The sequence below is a fragment of the Solanum lycopersicum genome, chromosome 6 (assembly GCF_036512215.1).
Source record: "Solanum lycopersicum chromosome 6, SLM_r2.1".
Lineage (NCBI taxonomy): Eukaryota > Viridiplantae > Streptophyta > Magnoliopsida > Solanales > Solanaceae > Solanum > Solanum lycopersicum.
The window spans coordinates 6,507,883-6,531,530 of NC_090805.1; the positions used below are offsets into that span (position 1 = coordinate 6,507,883).

General features: G+C 33.7%; 1 pseudogene; it reads left to right on the forward strand.

Moving 5' to 3' along the window:
• LOC101257177 (protein fluG-like) overlaps window positions 1-23,648 on the forward strand; it is a 39,262-nt pseudogene that overhangs the window by 9,110 nt on the left and 6,504 nt on the right.

Genomic DNA, 23,648 nt, shown 5'->3' on the forward strand with positions numbered 1-23,648 from the left:
TTAATTCTGTCCCCCTCTTACAGAGCTTTTGCATTGTCTATTTATTTGCTCATTGTTGCTGGAAGGAAATAACATTTTCTCTTATGTTTTCTCATATTACAACTTCTTAAGATAATAACAGAAAAAGGTATATAAGAAATAAATATATAAGAAAGCAAACTCATGGCATTATAGGATATATAAATATATCGTTGGAGCTATTTTTGTCAGTTCAATGAATTGTTTACTTCAGACCCAAAACCTTGAACTTATAGGATTGCTTGTTGCACAAAACTTGCATGTCAGTGGAGTGGCTGTTAGCAATGTGGTAAAATTTTACTTTCGAGAAAAGTAGACACTCTTGTTTTCAACCTTAAGGTGCCATAAAAAATTCCAATTGGTCGGACATAGGGAAACAACTAAAATGGAAGCTAATTAGGAAATGAATGAACCAATGTGACAAATGTGAGTGAAAACTTGAAATTCTTTTTAAATCTGTTGTCATTGCTCGAAACTTGAACCTCAGATCCATCAGGAAAAGAACTTGAATTTGTAGACTGACATATATAAAGAGCTGGGATATTACATAATCATTCATGTAAAACTGTTGCTACTGCACTGTTTGTTCTCCAATTATTTTACAGTATTAAGTTATTGAAAGATCTTTTACTTTTATTGACTATGGTAAAGTGGTTGGATGATGGTTGTTTTGTAACTATTGTTATCAGTGACAACAGGGAGTGTAAGATCATTTTCATCTCAAGAATATTCTGTCTTTGTCATCACCTTATACCCCTATTAGATCTATTTATCTCTTTATCCTATCCTATTCTATTTAGGGTTTAGATGGAGCAACATGGACACTAGATTCATTCATGGAAATTTTCACTAAGGAGTTGAAGTTATATCCTTTGGATTTTCAGTTAACATATCCCAGAGTAGAACAAAACATGTTTCTTTTGATGTGTAAAAAGTTATGGTTCCAAAAGTTTTTCCTATTTGTTTCACACAGTGGCTAATAAGGTTGTTGCCTTTAAAAGTATGGTTGCATGCCGTAGCGGACTTGCAATTAATACAGAAGTCACCAAAAAAGAGGCTGAAGAGGGCCTGAATGATGTTTTACGCGGTGAGTCTTGCACGATGTGGGGTTGTAATGCAGCATGATTGAGCAGTTGATTCTGATAGTTCCTCTCTTTCCAGCTGGGAATCCCCTGAGGATCTCAAACAAGAGCTTCATTGATTATATCTTTATGCATGCTTTGGAGGTGGCCCAGAGTTATGACTTGCCCATGCAGATACACATGGGGTAACTAAATTAATGTTTTGGTGTAAATGCTTGACCTCATTCTGTTCTAGCTTCTCTAGAATTGAATCAAGTCTATAGTCTTTCTGCCCGTTGTTGTATGCTAATTTTCTTATTCAACATTAGGAACCCAACGAGGGAGTCCTTATAAGAAAGATTGTTTTATTTCTTCATTTCAGTTTTGGGGACAAGGATTTTGATATGATGCTGGCTAATCCCCTTTATCTTCACAATCTCCTTGAGGACAAGAGATTCAATGATAGCCGATTAGTGCTTTTGCATGCGTCCTACCCATTCTCAAAGGAAGCTTCACATCTGGCTTCTGCTTACCCTCAAGTAAGATCATTAATCCTCTATCTGAAACTATTAACATATTGCTCTGAAGTTAAGACATGGATTTTACTTGTGCACTAGGAATGACTGGCAAAATTTGAGACTTTTTCACATCTATTGTTAGTGATGACGTATATTTCTTGTGTTTCCATTACACGACTATTGTCTTCTAATATAGGTATATCTTGATTTTGGGTTTGCAATTCCTAAACTTAGCTTCCATGGGATGATATCATCAGTGAAAGAACTCCTCAAGCTTGCTCCAATGAATAAGGTTGTTGATGTACTTACAGATACATTATGTTCTCCAGTTCAGGCTAAGGATTTCTGTTTATTCGTAGTTCACTAATCTTTCAAGCCCATTTAAAGATAATATTTTCCTAACTAATATTCGGATATCAACAGGTTATGTTCAGCACAGACGCCATCGCATTTGCTGAAGCCTTCTATCTAGGTTTGGCCAAACTTGAACTTATCTTGTATCCTTGAAGTATGACGTGACAAGTATTTGCACTGTTGGTTTTCGAAAAAATATATATAACAAGATTTTGCTTCAACGAATCTAAATACTTCTTTAATCTGTCCAGCTGAAAAAATAGAATTACTCATCACTCTTCACAGGATGGCATTGTTGGGAATAAATCCGTAACAGAAATAATATTTGCGGTAATAAAGGCAATAAATGTGGAACACAACAATGCGGTTAATCAACGAGAATAAAAGAGAAATAATGACACCAAGATTTTACGTGGAAACCCTCCTAAATAAGGAAAAACCACGACCCGAGAGGAGCAACGAATATCAGTATAGTAAGGATTTTACACTTGTATGTCTGAGTAAAACTCCAAAGACCACTACACATTCAAAAGAAATAACGCTCTTTTGAATTTTCCACCTCACTACAATATCGCTCACACTCTCTATTTTTCCTCACAGATTATTTTCCTCTGTGATGCCTCACTCTTCTTTTCTCTCCTTTGTAATTATTTTTGGTGCATTTTGAAATGAGCAAGAGCTCTGTATTTATAGGAAAATCTACTCCTAATGATGCCACCAGTGATATCACAAGAAACACAAAGTTTCAACCTTTTCAGCATGAAGATTTCTTGGTAGGATTTTAGTTGAAAATTAATTCAACACCAAATGTGCCAAACTTTGAAATTGGCAGAGAGCTATTCAAAGTTTGCTACATGGGGATGGACCCCACAATCTCCCCCTCCAGACCCATTCACCCTGAAGGAGCTAGCTCTAGGTTTCTAGCTTGAGTACATGCCGACAAGTTCTTTGCAGCTCAAACTTGTCCCTTGATACCACCTTGGTCAGCATATCTGAAGGATTTTCACTAGTAGGGATCTTCATGACCTGCATAGATCTGTCCTCTATCTTTTCACGAATCCAATGATATCTCACGTCAATATGTTTCGTCCTTGCATGGTACATGGTGTTCTTGCTCACGTCTATTGAACTCTGACTGTCACAATAGATGACATACTCCTTCTGATGCAATCCAAGTTCTTGAAGAAATCGTTTCATCCATACCATCTCTTTGCCAGCTTCAGTAGCTGCAATATATTATGCCTCGGTTGTAGAGAGTGCGACACACTTCTGCAACTTTAATTGCCATGATATAGCTCCCCCTGAAAATGTAAACAAATATCCAGTAGTGGATTTTCTATTATCGAGGTCACCTTCCATATCAGCATCAGTATAGCCCTTCAAGATTGGATCAGATCCTTTAAAACACAAGCAATCTCTTGTGGTACCTCTTAGATACCTTAGTATCCACTTAATTGCCTCCCAGTGTTCTTTTTCAGGATTTTCAAGGAATCTGCTAACAACACCAACTGCATGAGCAATATCAGGTCTTGTACACACCATCGCATACATTAAACTCCCCGCTGCTGAAGAATAAGGAACTTTAGCCATTCCCTCTTTTTCCTCTTTTGTTGTAGGACACATCTGTTTGCTCAAGTTCAGATGACTCGCAAGAGGCATGCTAACAGGTTTAGCACTCTTCATGTTGAAGCGTTCTAGTACACGTTCAATGTACTTCTCTTGAGATAGCCACAACTTTCTTTTTGTTCGTTCTCGAACGATCTTCATCCCTAGAATTTGTTGTGTTGGGCCCAAGTCTTTCATGTCAAATGACTTGGACAGATCTTTCTTCAACTTTGCAATCAGCTCTTTGTCCTGTCCTACAATTAACATATCCTCCACATATAACAACAAAATAATAAAATTGTTGTCAGAAAATCTTTTGAATTATACACATGGATCAGAATAGGTCTTTGTGTACGTTTGACTTTTCATGAAAGAGTCAAACTTTTTGTACCATTGCCTTGGGGCCTGTTTCAACCCATAAAGACTCTAATTCAATTTGCACACCATGTGTTTCTTTCCAGATACTGCAAATCCCTCTGGTTGCTCCATATAAATCTCTTCTTCCAAATCTCCGTGAAGAAATGCAGTTTTCACGTCCAATTGATCCACTTCAAGATCTAGACTAGCTGCTATGCTCAAAATAGTTCGAATAGAAGTCATTTTGACAACAGGTGAAAAAATTTCATTAAAATCAATACCTTTCTTTTGTTCGAAGCCTTTTACAACCAATCGAGCTTTGTACCTCACCAACTTGCCATTTCCATCTTTCTTGAGTTTAAAGACCCACTTGCACTTAAGTGGTCTTTTTCCTTTTGGAATTTCAACTAGTTGGTATGTGCCATTTTTCTGTAGAGATCCCATCTCTTCGTGCATGGCTTTCATCCATTGGCTCTTTTATGGGTGAGACAACACCTCCTTAAGACTTTGTGGCTCACCTTCATCATTGATAAGGACATACTCTGAGGAAGGGTATTTGGTTGATTCTACCCTTTGTCTTTCAGATCTCCTCAGAGGTTGAGATTTTTCTTCTTCTGGGTACTCCATTTGCTCGGTACTATCACCAAGTTGCTCCCCCTGCTCAACAATCTCATCAGGTTGCTCTTCATGCTCAACACCTTCATCAATCATACTTTCTGCACTTATGGGATGGTTAGAAAAAGAAGGAACGGTAACAAGATTAGGGACTATACCATTCTTTTTCTTGGCCTTCTCGGATAGATCATCAACAGTTCCAACTTCACTTTCTCGAAAGATTACATCTCTACTTCTGATGACCTTCTTCTTTACAAGATCTCATAGTCTGTACCCAAACTCTTCATCTCCAAATCCGATGAATATGCAAGGAACTCATTTATCATCTAGCTTGGTTCTTTGCTCCTTCGGTACATGTGCAAAAGCTTTACAATCGAACATCTTTAGGTGCGAGTAAGACATCTCTTTGTTGGTCCAAACTCTCTCCGGAATGTCAAACTCCAACGGAACTGATGAACTACGATTGATAAGGTAACACGTTGTCCGAACTGCTTCACCCCAGAATGTCTTGGGTAATTTAGCCATTCTAAGCACGCTTCTCACCTTCTCAACAATGGTGCAATTCATTCTCTCAGCTACACCATTGTGTTGTGGGGTTTCAGGAACTGTCTTTTCATGTTTGATTCCATGGTTTGAACAGTACTCTCCAAATTCTCTTGAAGTGTACTCACCTCTATTATTGGTTCGAAGACGTTTTAGCTTTTGACCTGTCTCTCTTTCTATCAGAGCATGAAACTTTTGAAATACTTGAAACACCTGATCTTTGGTTCTCAAGATATAAACCCATAATTTTCAAGAAGCATCATCAATAAAGGTAACAAAGTATTTATTACCTCCTATCGATTCTATCTCCATTGGACCACAAACATCAGAATATACCAAATCAAGTATATTCGACTTTCTTTCAGATGATGTCTTAAATGAGACTCTATGTTGTTTATCAAAGCACTAGTTACACGATTTTGTTGTTGTACCTTTGGCAAAAGAGATGAGTGACTTTTTGGAAAGAATTTGCAATCCTTTCTCGCTCATATGACCCATTCTTTTATGCCATAAATCTGCAGAATTTTCTTCCTGAGCCGCATTTAATTCACCTTGGCATATTTCTGCATTTGTCCTGTATAACGTGCCACGAGCAACTCCTTTTGCAATCACCAATGCCCCTTTGGTGAGTCTCCATTTTTTATTTGCAAAGTAGTTCTCATATCCATCTTGGTCCAAAGAAATTTCCGAGATCAAGTTCATCCGCAAATCAGGTACGTGGCACACATCTTTCAACACTAATGTGCATCCAACATTTGTTTTCAAGAAAATGTCTCCGATCCCAGCAATCTTTGAGTAACTTGTGTTACCCATTTTCACATTGCCATAATCACCGGCTACATATCTGCAAAAAAGATCTCTTACCGGTGTGGCATGATAAGATGCTGCTGTGTCGACCACCCATTCCGACTCTATACCTATCAAGTGCATGCATTCTTCTTCCTCATTTATGAGGAGAACAATATCATCATTATTTTGCACCATGACAGCTGTGTTGACATCATTCTTCTGGCCGCTGCTTTCCCCTTTGCCCCTTTTTAGATTTGGACAATCTCTTTTGAAGTGTCCTAATTGATCGCAATTGTAGCAATTTCTGGCCTTCGATTTTGATAGGACCTTGGGCTTTCCACGAGCTCCGGATCTACCATAGTTGCTTGAGATCCTTTAGTAACTTCTGCCTCTACATTCCGTGATGAGAGCCTGTCCGTGATTTTCAGGCCTTTTTCTCATCTTCTGATTAAGCAAAAGGGCTGATGTGACATCCTTCAACTCAATAGAATCCTTACCATGTAAAATGGTTGTTGCTAAAGTATAGTAGGAAGATGGCAGCGAGTTTAGGAGCAATATGACTTTATCTTCATCCTCGATATTTACTCCGAGGTTTGTTAGTTGCGTGATCAGTCCATTAAGTACATTTAAATGAGACAAAAAATTTGTACCTTCACCCATATGTAACGCATATAAATGCTTCTTTAGGTACAATTTAGTTGTCAGTGTTTTGGACATGTATAGATTTTCTAACTTTGTCCAAATGCCACATGCACTCTCTTCATCGATGATGTTATTAACTACATCATCTGTTAAGTGCAATCTGATTGCACTAGCAGACTTTTCAACCATTTCTTTCCAATCCTCAAGTTTCATGGATCCGGGCTTTTTAGATTGCCGCCTAGTGCCTTATGCAAACCCTATTGGATGAGCAAGTCTTTCATCCTTCTCTGCCACGTTGAGAAACCTCTATCACCGTTGAATTTTGCTACCTCGTACTTTACTCAAGACACTTTTTTTATTGAGTATAGTACAATAAGCTGCAAAATATTATTTCTTTAAATGAGCAGAACCTGTGCTCTGATACCAATTGTAGGGAATAAATCCGTAACAGAAATAATATTTGTGGTAATAAAGACAATAAATGCGGAACATAACAATGCGGTTAATCAACGAGAATAAAAGAGAAATAATGACACCAAGATTTTACGTGAAAACCGTCCTAAATAAGGGAAAAACAACGACCCGAGAGGAGCAACGAATATCACTATAGTAAGGATTTTACACTAGTATGTTTGAGTAAAACTCCAAAGACCACTACACATTCAAAAGAAATAACACTCTTTTGAATTTTCCACCTCACTACAATATCGCTCACACTCTCTATTTTTCCTCACAGATTATTTTCCTCTGTGATGCTTCACTATTCTTTTCTCTCCTTTGTAATTATTTTTGGTGCATTTTGAAATGAACAAGAGCTCTGTATTTATAGAAAAATATACTTCTAATGATGTCACAAGTGACATCACAAGAAACACAAAGTTTCAACCTTTTCACCTATAAAGATTTCTTGGTAAGATTTTAGTTGAAAATTAATTCAACATCAGATCTGCCAAACTTTGAAATTGGCAGAGAGCTATTCAAAGTTTGCTACATGGAGATGGACCCCACAGGCATGTCCCTCTCCCACACTATGTCAAACATGATTTCATTAGAGTTTGAACAATTGAGGATGTTTGATACACATTTTTGACTGGTTTCATATCTTTTCTTGTATTTCATTGTTAACATGTATCTTTTCTTCTTATGAACTAGTCCTGGACAGGTGCTTTGCACATGAGTCCCACAAAAATATTATATATGATAGGAGTTGTATTAAAATCGAATCAAACAAAAATGAATTTTTAACAAAAACTATTAAAATCACATTTTGAAGAATTTCAAAAATGATTTAACAAAAAAATATAAATGCAATAAATGAACAATTAACCTATACAAATGACTTCTTTATTGTAAAATGTAAATGCCAAATAATAAGATATTCCGATAACCTGTCAAATTTGGACAACAAAATTTAATGTGATAAATAATTTACCTTTTTATGTTATTAGGTCAAAAAGTACAATACATTAGGTTGTTACTTTTCTAAGAAAGAGACAATACACACATGCATAACACACCTTCTCAATTTGTACCAAAGTTTGAATTACCATATGTATTTGTAGCAAGTATATATGTTGTCACCATATTACATTCAAATGACATAGTGTGTTTATTCTCCTTTGTAGCATGAAGAAAAAAATTTCAATAGCTTGTTCATTGTTAATTTTCATACTTCTTATCATATTTTAAATTTTTTATCCTTTTTTTTCTCTTACTTTATAATTATAGTTGACTTTTAAGTGCTCCTTCATGTTAAATTAAATTACCTCATTTGTTAAAATATGTCTTCTTTAGAAAATTTCTCGATTTCTTCTACTCTATGTTATTGAGGGAGAAACATTAGTTATCGTTTATACCTTGGAAGTTAGGAGATTGAAGGAAAAATAATTTTCAATAAGTCATTGTTTCAAACTAAAGTTGTCAAGGAGGCTCTACTTTGTAAAATACACATGCATTAAGTTATTAAAATCTAACTAAAAATATAATAATTGTATGTATATCAAATTTATTAAAAAGTAATCATGCAAAAAATGCGAAATTGTTGGAGAGACATGCCGCATACCTCATTTGTATTGTATTGACGTAATTCCTACTAAAAGTTCTATCCAATGGACGGCAAAAAAATAACCTCTGGCTTATACCTAAGAAAAAAATTGCATCATAAGTTTATGAAACAAAATTTTAGCAGTATATTTTCGTGTGAGAGATCAAACATTTAGACATCAATTTAAGAATATAATTTGAATGATCGCAAAAAATGAAATCTAAATATAAAGAAAGGCTTGAAAAAACATAGTATGATAAGAGTTTTATGCTCTCTAAACCAAATTCAAATGTACAATGTTTTCATTAGAAGACAACGTGTAAGAGACTTACTTATATTGATTTCTTAAAGAGTTAAAAAGTCATTCAACTTTAATGGTGATTTCTTATAGAATTAAAAAGTTATTCAACTTTAATGGTGATTTTTTGAAGAGTTAAATAGTCATTCAACTTTAATAGTTTCACACTTATAGAATAACTAGTTTCTGGGCACGGACTTTGCGCGTGTAATCCATGAGTGTATTATTTCTTTAAAGATAATACTATTAAATAATAAAATATGTCTAATTGAGATTTCTTACTTTGTTTTACTACTAATTGTGACACTCCAATTTTCTTACCTCAAAGTGAATGCATCGAGATAATAATATGAAAAATTAATAAAATAAACTTCGTTTGTAATTCAAAAAATAAGTTTGCAAAGCTAAGAGGAAAAATAACAACTATCTAAATTAAATTTCTTGATAGTTCCGTTTTATTCGTAGAATAATGCTAGATAGTGTAAAATTAACTTTGAGTGAACGAAAACAAAACCTTTCAACTTTTTTAATGAATATGTTTTAAGTATTGTATTAATTTTTTATCCACAAGCACTTTAAACTAATTAGTTAACTGTAAATATTTAAAACTAAGATGTAAAAAGTTTTATCATTTATATTTTAAAAAATAGGATATTTATGAATAACTACTATTTTTATATAAAATTTAATTCTGTCATAAATAACTTATCCGCCATTAATCTAATATTATATGTTTCACCTTTTTTTCCATAAAAAAGAAAAGAAAAGAGTAAACATCCTATTTTATCACATTCATTCTTAAAGATGAAAATTAATGTATATGTAAAAATTATAAGTACGGAGAAAAGAAAGAAAAAAAAAGTACACATGAGCAAGATAATTAGACATTTCATTTTGTTTGTCTCTATAGTGAAACTGAACATTTGAGCATACAAAATACAAATATGAATTTAGAGCAACTTGCTAATAAAACAAGAATTCAACTATATGAAGAGAGACAAAAAAGTCTTATTATAATTCTTACTACAAATAAGTATAAAACTAACACATCAAGCTCCGATGCTTCAGTAATTAAATTCTTATCTATTCTCGTAACTTCATAAGGGAATCTCACAACTTTCACCTCAAATTGTGACATTATTTCACATGTTTAGAGTTTCTACATACAAGAATTGTAGGAGTGGTAAATAAAAGTTCTTCTTGAAAAAATTAAATTTATAGAACAAAATTATGGAAACATGAAAAATCACATAAATTATTGTTAAAATAAATATAAAAAAGATAGATGAAATTTAATTTTAAAGATACATGAATCTACTTTAATTTCTTGATAATTACTCATTTTTATTTTTATTTACATTTATGTTCGAAATTTGAAAGGTCAAAATTATGAAATGAGAATAAGAAGATTTAATATATATATATATATATATATATATATATATATATATATATATATATATATATATATATATATAAGTTCTAATTTATTAGAGGGGAAAAAATGGTAATTCAACTTTTAAGTTTTGAGCTTCATGCTTAAAATAATATATGATGATAATTAATTATTATTTATAATAATATGATAATGATAATTAAAAAGTTGAAGTGTCTTTTCTTAATCCAACTTTAGACAAAGCATCTTCTCACTTATAATATAAAATATAATAACAATTATATAATATGATATGATGACATATGATAATAAAAAATAAAATAATAATAATAATATAATATATGAATGATATGATATGATGATGGTTACATTGTTTTAATCTATCATAACTTTTCAAATTCTTCCGTTATGAGAATTATGATTAAAATTAAAAACAACATCAATGTACTCATTTATCAAGAAAATAATAATTTAATTATTAAAGGGCTAAAGGACTTAAATTCTGCCATTATGTAATTAAAATATTTGTATTTAATTAAATGATTAATCCAATTTTAATTTAGTAAAAAGGAAAAATGGTAATTCAACTTTTTACTTTGGAGCTTCCCACTTATAATGATATATGATATGATATATATGATATGATGAAGTGTAATACATTTTCAGGATATTTATATTTAGACTGCCTAGTCGGATTATCCAATAAAATAGAATAGGAAGTGGAAGGAAAAAAAGAGGAAACATTGGCAAATTGAGACAAATGTTGGGTATATAAGGAAACAAGTCTTGGAACCTAGTGACGTGTCTTAAAGTCGTGTAGACTTAGGCCAAAAGTGGATAATATCACTAATGGAATGGGCTGGTAACAAAGCCACTCCATTTACAACATTGGGTGATGGTGGGCCAAACCTCACCATTCAGCCGAGTTTAGGCGAATCCTACATCTTTGAGGTGACAGTGAGGCAAACTTCAACAATGACGCTGAGTCCCTATTGCAAAATATTGTATATAGACTATTGGTGATAGATGATGTTATTGAAATTTGTAAATGTTTCTGCAAATGTTGACTATTTCTCGGATGCACACACTGATATGCTCCTTAAATTATCTAAACTTGGTTCTAATGCAGGTGCAAAGAGAGCACGTGAAGTGGTATTCTCTATTCTACGAGATGCGATGGTTGAGGGTGATCTTTCAATTACAAAAGCTGTCGTAGCTGTTAAAGACATATTTTCAGAAAATGCAAAGAAGTTGTACAAATTACAGAAACTTGATGACTCTTCAAAAGATTCTGACGAACCTCATATATCATTTCCCTTCATAAAGGAAGAGTTACATAGCTCAGTAAAGAATTCTTCAATAGAGTCTGATGTAGAACCTCATGAATCATCTTCCTTCCAGAATGAAGAGTTAAATGGTTCATCAAAGGATGTTACCCTTGTTCGCTTGATTTGGATAGATGCTTCTGGCCAGCATAGATGCTGAGTAAGCTGCCTTTATTTTTAAGTTACTGAGTTTTCCTTATGATAATGATTATATAATGATAATATTTACAATACCCGCGATAGCCCAAATTTGATAAGGCAGTTGGAAAATAAAGCACATTTCTGCACTCAAAATTGTAAGGAACTTGGTCTTCCTGTACCCTGTGTGTAAGCAGGGACAAGCGTGCCTTTATTCCCTAACGAGACAGGAAATGAGTTTGATCCTCAGATGATGAATTGCCCAAGTTATTTTTAATATACATTTACCTTGATATCTCTTTTAAAGCAGTTGGTTTAGCAACCTGTTATGGTTAATTGCAATTTGCATTAACATACTTGACCATGGGACTACTTATTGGGCTCAAGCTGAACATCAAAAAATTAGTGTAAAGAATGTGATCATCAACTTATAACATATAAATATGTATGTTATTTAATTATAAGGCATGGATAAACTATAATATTAAATTTTAAATGTGTTATCTGAATAGTAAACCAGAAAGTGGTTTTCAAGAGCACTCTGGATACAAGGAGAAAGCATTATTTACCACTGAAATTTTTGCTATGCCTACTGTGTTTCTTGGACAAGAAGCATACTTGCCTCTTTCTGTTCAATTAAGAACATATGTAGAGATTAGGCCATTCAAACCAACAAGTGATCACACATTTATCCTTAGCACAAATGATTGGACTTGGACTATTCTACCAACTTGTCAAGCCTCATATGGCTTTGATGCCAGTCTTTGGCTCTTTGCTTTGTTGTTGATAGATTTTCCTTTAGCATGAGAAAAAATTAGGAAAAATCCTAATGGCAATTGTTCCATCGGTTTATAATTCATTTTCTGATTCAAAAATCGAAAACGTTAGATATTTTGTTAGGATCACCAACAAGTGATCACACATTTATCCTTAGCACAAATGATTGGACTTGGACTAGAATTATTCTACCAACTTGTCAAGCCTCATATGGCTTTGATGTCAGTCTATGGTTCTTTGCTTTGTTGTTGATAGATTTTCCTTTAGCATGAGAAAAAATTAGGCAAAATCCTAATGGCAATTGTTCCATCGGTTTATAATTCATTTTCTGATTCAAAAATCGGAAACGTTAGATATTTTGTTAGGATCACATTTGAGAAGGTTAAGAACCACTGGAATTGAGCTCAATCTGACCTAGCTCCTTATTTTATTGGATCAATGCTCTCAGACATACTGCTAAGAGAACAAGTATGACGAACCAGGTGAAAGGTTGTTTCACCGTAAGAACATCTTACCTCAAATAAAAAGTTATCGTCGGCTAAAAGTAAGATGATTCTTTATTTGATGAAATTTGAGAACTTGAATTTGTAAAACATTTCTTATTGTGATAAGACAAGGTAGTTCATCAGTATAATGTTCAGCCATTTTGATTATCTTCACTACATGATGTTAGATAATGATTGGTGCTCTTAGTCTAGTGGAAAAAGTGTACTTATTGAATTTGATTCTTTCTTCTGCATCACTTGCAGGGTATCCCACGACAACATTTCAATAACTTTGTGAAAAAACATGGTATAGGCTTACCTCGTGCTTGTATGGGGATAAGTTCAGTATCTGATTCACCAGTAGAGGACACTAAGATCACCTGTTTGGGTTTGATAACAATTGTTCCTGATTTATCAACCATATGCAGAATTCCATGGTACTGCTTGTGTACATGTCTATTATTTTTAACCTCATGAATTCATGTTTCATTATTTCATTTCTTTGCAATATGGACTGTAGGTTTCTATATTAATTTCCCTGAGAAACCATGTATTTTACAATTAGGGAAGAGCCTCTTTTATTTGTTCAATTTTTGAGAATAGGGAGTTCTCAACTTTGTTTATATTGCCTCTTAGAAACAATACAAAACATTTTCAAATTTATCCAATATCTTGTTAACCAGTGATAAATTAGAAGAAGAAGATGAAGAGGGCATATTGGGAATTGAATTGATTGATCATTCTCTCGAGTTGATGGGATTAAATTATTGTTACAGATAATATAAATAAGGAAAGAAGGTATAAAATATTACACAATCTTCTAACTGCCTAAATAAAGGAATTATGTAATATTCTCATATCTAAACTATTTAACCATACCATATTTAAATATTTTCATATCTACACTATTCAAATATACCATAATTAACACTTCCCCTCAAGTTGGAGCGTATAAGTCATATGCTCCTAGTTTGCCACAAATTTAGTCAATTTTGGATCCTTGGAGTGATTTTCTGAAAGTTTCTGCCAATTGATCTTTTGAATTGATAAAACTTCTGGTGATATATCCAGAATCAATCTTCTCTCTCAAATGAAGTGATAATCTTTATCAATGTGTTTCGTTGTTTCATGGAACACGGCATTAAAAGTAATATGTAGTGCAATTTTGTTAACACAAATTAATGTCATCGGTTCAATTCTTTCCATCTTCAATTCTTGGAGAGGTTGTCTCAACCATATAAGCTCACACATAGCTAGTGCCGTAGTTCGATATTATGCCTCGCTTTATCTAGATATGCCAACTTGCTTTTTACTTTTCCAAGATCTTAGATTGAGTCCAATTAGAATACAATAACCTGAAGTGGACCGCCTATCAGAAGGAGATCCTGCCCAAGGTGCATCAAGATATTTTACAACGTTGGTGTGTCTTTTATCTTCATACAGTAAATCTTTTCTGGGAGAGCTTTTGATATAATGCCGGATGCAATTTCTAGATTGCAGTGACTATCACAAGGTGATTGCAAAATCTGTCTAACTACACTAACAACAAATGAGATGTTTGGTCGCTAGATCGTAAGATAGTTGAGTATGCTAACAAGTCTTTGGTATCTGCTAGGATCTTTTAGAGGCTCCCCCTATCCTGGAATAAGCTTAGTATTTGGATTCATTGGACTGTTCATCCAACAGACCAACATCTTTCAAAATGTCTAAGACATATTTTCTTTGAGTAATAGCAATACCATGTCCAAACTGTGTCACTTCAATGCCTAGAAAGCATTTCAACTTGCCCAAATCCTTGGTATGAAAGTGACTTGAGAGATGCTATTTGAGTTGAGAAATACCTTCATGATCATGTCCTGTGATGACAATACCATCAACATAAACAATTAAAAAGATATTTTATCCATGAGATGAATGCCTATAGAATACAGAGTGATCAACTTCTGTTCAGATCATTCCAAACTATTGGATAACCGCTTGAAAACTACCAAACCATGCTTTGAGAGATCACTTGAGACCATAGAGGTATCAATCATGTTTACAAACTATTCTGGACTTCCCTTGAGCAACAAACCCTGGTAGTTGCTCCATATATACCTCTTCAACAAGTTCTCTATGTAGGAATGCATTTTTTATGTTGCATCTGAAAAAGGGGCCAATGATTCATTGCTTCCATAGAGGTGAGAAGACGGACAAAAGCCTTATTGGCAACTGGTGAAGAAGTATATCCATAACTAGTGCCATAAAATTGAGTATATCTCTTAGCAATCAATCTTGATTTGAGACAATCAATAGCTCCATCCAAGCCTACCTTAACTATGAATACCCAATGGCAACCAACTGTGGTTTTTCCTTTAGGTAAAGGAACAAGATCCCAAACATCATTATCATGCAAAGCAGTCATCTCCTCAATCATAGCTTGACGCTAACCTGGATGAACCAGTGCTTATGCCACAGTCTTAGGAACTTTGGATGATGATAAACTATTCACGAAGGGGATGATATCAAGGTGGAAACGATGAATGATAACTTAAATAAGAATAAATAGGAACTTAATTGCAGTAGTTCTAATAAGAATATCATCAATAAGTGCTCTACCGAAGCAGAAGTTATTATTGGAGCCTATGTCGCTCGAAACGTTCAAAAGTGTCGATATGTGCATGTCGGATCCTCCAAAGACTGTGTAATTTTGAAAAATCCGACATAGGCATGGCAACATTTTTGGAGAGTTTGAGCATCTTAGGTTGGAGCAAGTAATGAGTCACCATATTGCTTTGTTCACCCGTATCAGTGTCATACCAATTGGATTAGCAAGGGTAGGAGGTTGAGGTTGTCGAACATAGACCTTAAGAATTGGAGTGAAGCCAGGGGAGGACCCATACTATATGGAGGGGGTGCACGAGGGAGGACCCATACTATATGGAGGGGGTGCACGTGCACCCGCTAACTTCCAAAAAAATCATATGTATATATATATATATATATATATATATTTAGAAAAACTGGTAGAAATTAGGATATAGTGAACAGTGCACCATAAAAAACATAGAATGACCCTTGTGCTATTGGTAGAAGCTAGAGATATCACCCTCTAGACTAGGGTTCAAATCCCTACTAAAGCCTATTATTATTGAGGAATAAAGCTTTTGTAACTATTTTGTATACGAAATACTCGATAAGGACACATTTAAAAGCCCTGTGCTGAAGTTTATCTTTTCCGGGAGTAGGGGTAGTGGAGGAAGGAGAAACAAACTTTTGCCTGGATAGAGGACTAAGTGAGGACTCTGGTACTGCAAAACAAACGGAGGCATCTATTGATTGAATAAAAAACAGTAATAATGATATCACCCCGAAACGTAAAGGGACATGATTGTGAATTAGAAATGTTCGAGATGTTTTAATTATATGTTTTTTCTTTCGCTCAACAACTTCATTTTGTTGATGACTATGTGCACGAGAAGATAAGTGCAATATGCCTTAGGATGACATAAAGGAAGAGAGAGAAGTACAAAAGTACTTTTGGGCATTATCATTGATTAACTTCTTAATGGAAATACCAAATTGATTGTGAATTTCAACACAAATTTTGAAAGATAGAGAGTAGCTCTGATCTATTTTTTATTAAAAATAACCACGTGCATCAAGAATAATCATCAATAAAAGTAATAGAACAATGAAAGTTTAAGGAAGAAGTGACACAACCTGAATCTCATATATCCGAATGAATATTTTTAAACATAGAGGTGGCTTTACGTGTTTTGAGAAAGAAGCACGAGTGTGCTTACCAAGATGACACGACTCACATTCTAACAAAAATAATCCAGATAATTGGTATTGTGTTTTGAAATTTGAATAAACTTGAATGACCCAACTGACTATGGAGTAATTAAGAAGAAACAACAAAAGTGAAAGCAACATGTGGTGTTAGGATAGCCAGTAGGTACAAATTACATTCTCTGTGATTCATATTCTTTTCCGATCACCTGTTCGGTACTCCGATCCTGCACAATAACAGAATCATCAAAAAAAGTTAAAACACATATCAGGCTTTTTATTAAGTTGCTAATTAAATAAGATTATATGGACATTTAGGTGCAAAAATGACTGACTTTAAAGTTATGAAAAGCAAAGGATGAGCTATACCTATCCCTTTTACAATCGTCTTTCGCCCATTCACCAAAGTAACAGTAGAGAGGGTAAAAGGGATTGTAAGATTAGAGGAAGTGTTTTTGTTACCAAAAATATGACCAGAAAAACTAGAATCAAGAATCCATTATTTCTAAGACGAAGAATGTGCGACATAAGAAAAGGAGATACCAATTTGTATTGTGCAAGCAGCTGATTATATTTACCTTGATATTTGATACTAAAAGAAGTCATTATAATCTGCTCAAGTTAAAGTGATAGATTGAGATGATCCATCCATTATGAGACTTTTTTTGTCACGAGAAGAAGTACTAAAGATAAAGAGAGATGAGGCTCGACGGTTTTCTGATATAGTTGATTTAGCAACCCGTTGATCAGTCCCTCTATTTATTTTTGTTTTTTTCTTTCATTTGCTATTACTGAAATAGAAGAACATTTAGAGAGGGGGCTCAAACCCAGTGTCTCTGATACCATGAGAAATTAGAAGAAGAAAAGGAGATATTAGAAATTGAATTGATTGTTCATTCCCGCAAGTTGATGGGATTAAATAGTTGTTACAGTTAATGTAAATAAGGAAAGAAAATAATAAAATATTACACAATTTTCTAACTACCTTATTAAAGGAATTCTGAAATATTCTTATATCTAGACTATTTGATGATACCATATTAAAAATATTCTCATATCTGCACTATTCAAATATACCATAATTAACAACCAGATCTAAAGGGAAGAACTCCATTAGGTGCACTGCTAATCATGAAGGAGAGAATATCTGCTATTGGATCGTTATATACTTTGAGAACGCAATAGGAAACTGAAGGAACACTTACTTAGTGACTTGTCTAAGATTGTACGCACATGGTTGTCGAATGCTATGGTGTTATTGCTTGTCTGCAGAAGAAGATTTACGATTGTATCTAAGGTGCTCAATCTTATTTGTTACGATTGAAACCATTGTAATTGTGGGTTCACATTCACAATGAAGTGTATGGACCTCTAAATAGCAACCATGCAGTAGGCTTAATACTTTTTCTGTAAATTGGTCATTATATTGAAGAACATTTGAAATCATGTTCTAATGTGCACTTTTTTGTCCAGGGCAAAACAACAAGAAATGGTATTGGCTAACATGTGTACTAAATCGGGTGAAGCATGGGACTATTGTCCAAGAGAAGCTTTGCGCAAAGTCTCACAAATTTTAAAAGATGAATTTGGCTTGGTATGGCTAATTTCTTGTGCAGCAAAGAGTTGAAAATTTATTGATCTAACGTGGATCTACATTTTTAGGTCATGATTGCAGGCTTTGAAGTTGAATTTTACCTTCTGGAGAGTGTAATAAAGTATGTGAGAGAACGCTTCCTATAATAGTTTTGTTTATAGTCTTCCATCACATATGTTTCTCGAGCTCTTTTCTAAACATGTTATGCTAAATATGTATAATTAATTCACACAGGAATGACAAAGAAGAGTTTGAATCATCGGATAAGTGGAGGAAGTGTCATACAACAGCATTTGATATGGCATCCCCGATGCTCGAGGAGATGCTCACTTATCTTCAGTCCTTGAATATTTCAGTAGATTATGTAAGTCTTTATTTTCTTGAAAGTTTGCTTCCAAATTTGATGTTTCTCATATTGTTGCAACTTGCAAACAGTCTTGTAGCTAAGTAGGAGATTTATCATGTATATCCATTTATTCCGCTTTAATTGGATTTTTCGACTCTAGGAATTTTGTTCTTGCCTTATTGATAGTATCATGCATTCTTTAGAGTGTCCCACACTCATTGAGAGAATGGGTTGTTTCCTTCTTTGGGTCGATCCCGATCTCATAAGCTAACTTGTGAGGTGAACTAAAAACAGGATCCTTTTTCCTCACAAGTACTATTTATGAATTAAATAACATCATAAATATGTAATATAACACCACTACTCCTACAGAGTGATGGTTTCTTATTAATTTGTTTTTTGATGAAAATTATTTATTTTACTTAACTTATGAAGATATGCTTTTCTTACTTTTGTTAGTGTCACGAGAGTTCTTTTCCTCGATTATCTTCAAAACTGTTTTTAACTTTCAAAACTCAAATCTGTGTCATTATCCTTCATACACTGGAGAACTATTTCTTGTCATACCATCATAGCTAGGAGAAGCATTGAAAGTGAAGTATCGAGATTGGTCGATTTTTCATTCATTTTCAAAGTAGTTTTTGGGAAATACATACATGTTGTTTCATGACATGATTTACATGGATAATTTATTCATGAACAACATCAAACACCTCTGGCCTAAATCCCAGATCTCAGGGGATAATGAAAGAAAAAACAGAGAGAATATAAAAGGAATAAGAGTTATAAGCCTCCATGACAAGTTCTTTTTTCACATATAATAGTATGATGGCATTTAACTGTCCTGAAATAGTATCTTTATTTACCTACTATAAGTAAGATATATCCAACATATTTAATCTTATACTTCATCTGTCTCATTTTTATGGTGGTATTTATTGGAGCATGATATCCTATTGCTATAAGAGTGTGTCACTAAAGGGTCAAATGAAAAAGTTAACATAAAAGAGTTTCTAAAAATAGAAAAATATTATTCTTCTTGGGACAGACTAAAAAGGGAAGAGTGCGATGGATTAGAGGAGTAAAATTTTTCAGTTTCATGAAGATTACTCCCCTTTATGCTGTCGCTTTCAAATATGCAGCTACATAAAGAAGCTGGGAAAGGTCAATTTGAGATTGGGCTTGAATACACAGATTGTTTTGGAGCTGCTGATAGATTAATTTATACACGTGAAGTCATAAGAACAGTAGGAAGGAAATTTGGATATCATCCAACTTTTTTGCCAAAGTAAGTACCATTATTTCCATAGTATTTTTAGGTGACATTTTCTTGTCTACTTACTAGTTAGTGCAGACATGTGTTTGCTTCTTTTGAAGTTTCATCAAAGCATGTTTTCCTAGTTATGCTTTCTTTTTTGGTTTATAAGCATATGTATGAACTTTCAACTTATAAATATGACTTGCTTGTCATACAGTTTCATCATTTCTTACCCCCCCCCCCATATGAATGTATGCCTTTTAAAATTTAACATACACCCCAATTAGTTCCAATTATTTCTACCAACTCCATGCTTCCTCCCTTTGCAACCCTATTAACCGTAGATCGAGATAAATTTGTGATGAGAGAGTTATATCTACATTGGAAAACACAGAAAAAGAAATATAATTTTCTTTTCCATAAGCACGAGAGGGGTGTATAGTTTAATGATATGCCAAGCTTTCAGACAAAAATAAAACAAAATTTTCATCTGAATCCCATCTCTGCAATTCTCTATTCCATTCATGGAAATCTTCAGAACAATTAGGAAGTTTAAGAATAACATGCGATCGAGATTTTTGGCTATTATCAATGAACAAGTGCTTTGCTAACCTTATTTCCCTTTTTGTTTAGGTATTCATTAGATGAGTATGGCTGTGGATCTAGTGTGCATATTAGTTTGTCCAACAATGGAATTAACGTCTTTAAGGCATCTGATGGATCAAGTCAGTATGGTATTTCCAAGATTGGGGAAGCATTCATGAGTGGGGTGTTAGATCATCTTCCTTCCGTACTTGCATTTACTGCACCACATCCTACAAGGTTAGAGGTTCCTTTACTTGTTGACATTCAACTTAAATGCGTTGACCGTGTAAATAGTATTTCTTTCACTCTCAATATGATTTTGAGATTGAATTATGATCTCCTTGAGCTAATTGTCCATCCAAATATATATCATCCTTTTGGTTTTATGTTTCTTTTGTTATCACTTTTGTCATCCCAATAAATGTCTCCTTAACCAAAATCACAAAAATAATAGGAAAATTGGTTTTTCATAATATCTTTAAATATTATGATAAGATTTCTAAGTAGTAAGATGTCTTCTAAAGGCATTTTACATTAAGCTTTGTTTTTTCAGAATAGGTGAAATGCTTATAGTTTAAACTAGATAATAGTAGGAAAGAACTATTTCCAATTTTAAATTTTATGAAAGATTTATGCAGATAGGTTTCCAATTAACATATTGAATTACTTAGGTGTTGAATGAAAAGAAACTAAGTCTAAAAACTAAGCAGAATTGCCACTTTTTGCACCCCTTGGTTGTAGTAAATAAGTTTGTTTTGAGCTAAGTGGACTTACTAGTGACTAAATCAAGTGAAGAACGTTCCTCTTTTAAAATTCCTATCAGAACACCCGATATCTTTTGCTTTTATTTCTCGCATTTTCTTTTCTCGCACTTTGAAGTATCTCTTTTGCTCAAACTTGTCTAGCCTTTCCAATAATTAAATAATATTTTCAATCTAAAGTTTCTGCATAATGGAATATTGCATAGAGAAATGAAATTCTGTTCTCTTTGGGTTCAGTCTCCTCTTACAAAAAAGATTCGTCATTTGAGTATGTCTATGCATAATTGCACTTCCCATCAACCCTTAACTACCTGACATGGTCCTTGATTCTAAGTTTCCCTTATTTAGTTACCATTCGAAATTTATTTTGTAGTTATGAGCGCCTATATTCTAAGGAATGGAATGGACGATTTATTACCTGACACAAAGAAAACACATATGCAAAAATTAGTACTTGTACACTTCCTGGAGCTATTGTTGTAAGCCAATTTCGTATGTCCTGCATTTGATGCGTGTGCGAACCCATACATGGGACTTGCTTCTATAATGACTGCTGGGATTGATGGCTTGCGGAAAAAGTTGAGCCTTCCTGCACCAGTAGGTAAGTTAGACAATTATTTAGCAGTTTTCCGTTTACCGTATCTTCCGTGATATATTGCCTTTTTCAAGTCTTTTTTTCCCTTGAATTTTATGTTTAAGCCTGGAATGCATATCATTTCTGTTGGGATCAGCTACTTTTATCAATTAGTGTAGGCAAAGGTTATCTTCTCCTTTGATAGCATTAAAATATGTCCTGGCAGAATTTAGCTGCTCTCGTATATATTCAAAACTCAGTGAATAATGGGACCACTTATTTTTTCCACTGCAATATCATGCTTTTGCCTACAGAAGGAGTTCAAACCTGTGATGTGCGCGTAACCTACACATAACATATTACACTTGTTCATCAATATACTTGATAGTTGCCCTTATATTCATTCACATACCTTTAGGCAGAAGAAATGAAAAAAGGAAATAGAAACAAGAACCAAAAGTATGTGCAATTTCATGAAAAAAGAAAATATATAATGAACCTGTACCAGAAGTTGAGTTTTCTTAGTTTGGATAGAAAGGAATAGAGGATGAAGTTATTATTTTTCGTCTACAAGTATTCTTGCACTCCCAGAATAACATGGATTAAAACTTCCTCGAATGACTTTGTGATATAATGTTGGACTTATTATATACACTAAAACAGTATTAATAATTTTCACACTATCAATTCATTTTACCCAGGCAACATTCCTTTCAATTTTAATGTTACTAAACCACCTTTAATAGAAGCTTACTTGAAGTTACCGCTTATGTGGTTTGGCAATTCTTTTACATATTGTATAGAAGTTAAGCTCTACAATACGTAGTAAAAATAAGTGCATGTGGTTTGTGAATGTTAGAGATATGCATAAGAACTACATCAGTCCAAATTGTCTGTATTGTAGGGTAGTTATTTACCGTTGGGTAGTTAAATTCTATCTTATCCTAATCCTTATCCTTATTCTTAGTTTTTTAATCTTATTCTTAGGAGTTGGTTTACTTGTAAACTCCTATAAATATCTCTGTTATAATGAAGTAAGTAGCTTTGTTTTCATAAATTTTTCTTTGTTCGTTTACCAAACTAATGTTCCTACTTGTTCAATAACAAAAGAAGATAATATTGTTATGTTTTTCCTTCTCTAAAAATTAACAATTGGTGTCAGAGCATTTATTTCTTGAGAGATTCGTGGGTGTTTTGATTATAATCAACAAGAAAAGTTTATCAATCATGGAAGCAGAATCAAGTTTTTCTGTAATGGCCCCACCTGTTTTTAATGATGATAACTATCAGATTTGGGCTGTAAGGATGGAATATATATAGATGCCATGGATATGTGGGAGGAATTCGAAGAGGATTATGAAGTTCCTCTGTTGCCTAACAATCCTACTATGGCCCAGACAAAAATCATAAAGACAGGAAAATCAAAAAATCAAAGGCAAAGGCCTGTTTATTTCAGCATTATCTTCTTCAATCTTCACTCGAGTTATGTCTCTAAAGTCAGCAAAAGTCATATGGGATTTTCTCAAGGCAAAATATGAAAGGGATGAAAGGATCAGAGGTATGTAAGTGCTAAATCTTATAAGAGATTTCAATATGCAGAAGATGAAAGAAACTGAAACGATCAAAGATTACTCTGAAAGGCTATTGAACATAGCAAACATGGTAAGATTGCTTGGTTCCGTGTTTAATGATTCGCGTATAGTTTAAAAGATTTTGGTAACTGTGCCAGAAAAATTTAAAGCAACCATAACTACTTTGGAAAACACGAAGGATCTGTCCAAGATCACCTTC